We start from the raw sequence: 4,248 nt of genomic DNA on the forward strand, positions 1-4,248 counted from the left end.
TTTGACGAGCCTCGGGTATATGAGCCCAGGCGATATATCGCCTATGGTAGGCGATATATCGGCTCTAGGGCTGTATTTTCAAATGATTTTGAAACCGAGCTCATTGTAATCCTTAACCTCTTGATAAGTCCAGAATCTTTTTGACCGAGTCTTCAGCCTCTGTTGAACGATTAATCAAATGTTTTTCATTTAAAAAGCCATTATTTTATTCAAGCTAAATGAAAATCTTTTCATTCTTGAACTCTATAAATAGGACCTAGTACCCAGCCATTTATTTCATTCTTCAAGCTGAGTTTAGAGCCTACAAGCTGCTAGAATTACTTTAGAATGTTAAACATTTGGGTTGGGGTTATAAGCTTTATCATTATAAGCTTATTAAACACTTGCGAAGTAAGGTTCATAGTGTATTTCGCTTTCGAGGTGTAGTTCGGTCATAGAAGCATTTAAAGGTATTCTTATTCTTAGTTCCTTTCAGTATTGTTTCATTAGTTTTATAGTTTTTCTCAACTCAAATCCTAACTCAGTATTCTTTATTCCTTGGTAGGCATCTAAGTTCTTTGAAGTTGAGGTTCTTGTTGGTAAGTATCTTCTCGATGGTTTAGTTCATTCTTTTCATCTCTTTTAGAATACTCACCTCTCTATTAATGGTTTTTAGGAGTGTTCCAAAATCCCGACCTTGTTCTCATCATCCCGGTATTTTGGTAAGGAAAATATGATAGTTCTTATGTGATATGTGCTATGTTATGATTATAGTATTATTTTATGTGTTATGATATATGTATGTTTTGGGGCTTATAGTTGTTATATAACAAACCTTAACACTTTTATGTTTTGGGGCTTATAGTTGTTATATAGCAAACCCCAACACTTTTATGTTTTTGGGGCTTATAGTTGCTTAACTAGCAAACATCATTGTAGTTTGAGGCTTATAGTTACTTAGTTAGCAAACCCCAATAGTCACCATGTACATGGGTTAGAATTATATGTGCTATAGTATAGGATATATGTTCATAGTTTATGTGTATGATTATGTTCATGCTTGTAGTATATTTTCCTTGCTGGGCATTAGGCTCATTCCTTTATGTTTTATATGTACAGGGAAATCGTTATGGCAACGGGAAGGTTCTAGGCAGCTTGGGAATGTGTATTGAGGAAGAATGGATTTGGTGGACTGCGTGAACGATTCGAGGATGAAATTGTTTCTAGTCATTTAAAATTATGCTTTATATGTATTTTCTGCACTTTGTTTTGTAACAAATTTTAAGATTTAAGTTATGTTCTATTTTATTTTCAAACAATGGGATCCCATTCCTTAACCGCATTTTTATGTATTTAACCTTTGCTTTACAGTTTTAATAAAGTTATGGTTATTTCATATGTATGTTTTCTTAAGATTAGTGTTTGTGTATAGTAGTTATTAATGGTCCAAAGTCTAGAATAGTTGGGTCGTTACATTTATTGCTTAGATAAAAGAGTTAATTATTGAGCGATTCGCCTTGATTACTTATAATAGGGAGGCTGGGATAAATGTCTGCTTTAGAGTTATCTGTGGGGTTAATAGTTTAATGAAGAAATTGGAATGATATTTATTATTAGTGATTAGGAATGATTGTTGAGGGTGGAGATAAACCTTTAACTATTTCTTAATATCGTAATATCAATCTTTATTTGCTTTCTAGTTTATGTTATTTAATTTTGAGTTAAAAAATCAAAATCCCCTTATTTATTAATTTTTATCTTTTGAATAATAAATTGAATAGAAGTCCTCGTGGGTTCGACCCTTATTTATTACTATATTGAAATAGTTGGTATAAGGAATTAATAAAATCAATAATTAAATTTGATACAGTATACGACACCCATCAAATTTTTGGCACTGTGGCTGGGGACTATTGTTATTCATTTTATTATTCGAATTTATTTTTTCTAATACTAACTAGTTTCACTCAGGCAATTTCAGGTGTATATGTCTGGTGAAGACGATACCCAAGAAAGGCTATTTAGGCTTAAACCATATCTTGGGTCATCGTAAACTTCTCGTTCTTCAAGGACTATCATCGATAATCCACTATTTCAACATCTTGTTCAACAAGTCAATCCTGTTAAAATGCCATTACCGTCTGACAACAAATCTGATTCTCACGATTCAATTCGATCCTATAGAACAATGGCCCAGCAAAGGATGTTGAAAGAGTTGGCAGCGCTAGATCTTGACCAACAACTACTTTGCATCCAGTATCCACCTTTGGATGTTAACTTTGAGTTGAAGTCGGGCCTCATCCACTTATTTCCTTCTTTCCATGGGCTGTCCGGTGAGGACCCGAATAAACATTTGAAGGAGTTTCATATTGTTTGTTCTAGTATGAAACCTGCTGCAGTGACTGAAGAACAAATTAAGCTGCGAGCTTTTCCTTTCTCCCTGAAGGATGCCGCTAAAGAGTGGTTGTACTATCTTTCACCTGTAACTGTTGAAACATGGAATGGTATGAAGACTATGTTCCTGGAACGATATTTTCCAGATCTAAAGTTGGAAGCATCAGGAAAGAGATCTGTAGTATAAGGCAATATACATGAGAGTCTTTGTATGATTCTTGGGAGAGATTTAAGCGGTTGTGTGCTAGTTGCCCTCATCATTAGACAAGTGAACAACTCCTCATTCAATACTTTTATGAAGGATTGCAATCATTGGATAGGAGTAGGATTGATGCAACAAGTGGGGTTACATTAGTTGATAAGACTCCTGCTGCAGCCAGAAGCTTGATTTCTAATATGGCTACTAACTCACAACAGTTTGGCATTCCCCAAGATCCTACTCCACCACCCAAATCAGCTAATGAAGTGAGCACCTCGAATGCTAATCAGCTTTGTCAACAATTGGCCCAATTAACTACAGTGGTACAACAACTTGCTTTAGGCCAACAAGTGCTACTGATACTTGCCCTACTTTATTTAAGGGAGAAACTGAGGGTGTTAATGTTGTAGGAAATTTCCCTGGTCAATTACCTCAGATGTACTATGAACCCTTTTCACAAACTTATAATCCTGGCTGGCGTGATCATCCAAATCTTCGTTATGGGAATCAACAACAAGTTGCTTCACAGTCTGCACCCGTGAGACCACCTGGTTTCACTTTTCAACAGCGGTCTCAACAGAATTTTGTACCCAGACCATCACAATCACTGCAAGCTGCTCCACCATCAAGTGCCAAACCTTCCACTGAAGATTTAATCAATGCAATTGCTACAAATATGCTTCAGTTTCAGCAAACTACCCAAGCGTCCATAAAAATTTTGGAGAATCAGGTGGGACAACTAGCGACATCATATAACAGGTAGGAAGCTCATCTTTCTAATAAATTGCCTTCACAACCTGAGAGGAATCCCAAGGAGAATGTAAGTGCGATAACACTACAAAGTGGTATACAATATAAGCCACCCACACAACCTTCATCGCCAACTCTAGTGCAAAAGCAAGTAGTAGACAACTCCATCCATGATGAACCATAAATGCAGAAAAAGTCACATAAACCAACTATGCCAACCTATGTCCCTCGTCCGCCTTTTCCAAGCAAATTGAAAAAGTTTAAGAAAGAGGAAGCTAACAAGGAAATTCTTGAGACTTTTCGCAAAGTTGAGGTAAACATTCCATTACATGATGCAATTAAACAAGTGTCTCGTTATGCTAAATTTTTGAAAGAGTTGTGCACTAATAAGCGTAAGTTGAGGGGTAATGAAAAAGTAAGTGTGGGGGAAAACGTCTCTACTGTTCTCCAAAAGAAGCTGCCACCAAAATGTAAGGATCCTGGAACCTTTACAATTCCTTGTATGACAGGGAATAAAAGGATTGAGCGGTGTATGGTGGATTTAGGAGCATCGATTAATGTCATGTCATATTCATCATATGCTTCTTTAAATCTTGGGCCACTAAAGGAGACATGAGTTATTGTTCAGCTGGCAGATCGAACTAATGTTTATCCTTTAGGGGTAGTTGAAGATGTGTTGGTAAAGGTTGATGGACTTGTCTTTCCAGCATATTTCTATATACTTGAAATGGGGGATGCATCAATACCCAATTCGACAACAGTTTTATTTGGGAGGCCATTCTTGATGACAACAAATACAAAGCTGGATGTTAGAGCAGGAATACTGACAATGGAATTTGATGGTGAAGCTATCAAATTCAATGTGTTTGATTCTCCTGGTAAGATCAAAGGGAAGGAGACTTCATTGAAATACCCAACATAAAGAT

The 4,248-nt window shown here is 36.3% G+C and overlaps 1 non-coding gene across 1 annotated transcript; it reads right to left on the minus strand.

Annotated features, from left to right (window-relative positions):
• Window positions 1-2,532: 2,532 nt before the first annotated feature.
• Window positions 2,533-2,639, minus strand: LOC133833224 (small nucleolar RNA R71). Its single transcript, XR_009892618.1, has one exon. It is a non-coding gene; the product is annotated as a small nucleolar RNA R71 (small nucleolar RNA).
• Between the last annotated feature and the right edge of the window lie 1,609 nt (window positions 2,640-4,248).

The sequence above is a fragment of the Humulus lupulus genome, chromosome 4 (genome assembly GCF_963169125.1).
Source record: "Humulus lupulus chromosome 4, drHumLupu1.1, whole genome shotgun sequence".
Taxonomy (NCBI): domain Eukaryota; kingdom Viridiplantae; phylum Streptophyta; class Magnoliopsida; order Rosales; family Cannabaceae; genus Humulus; species Humulus lupulus.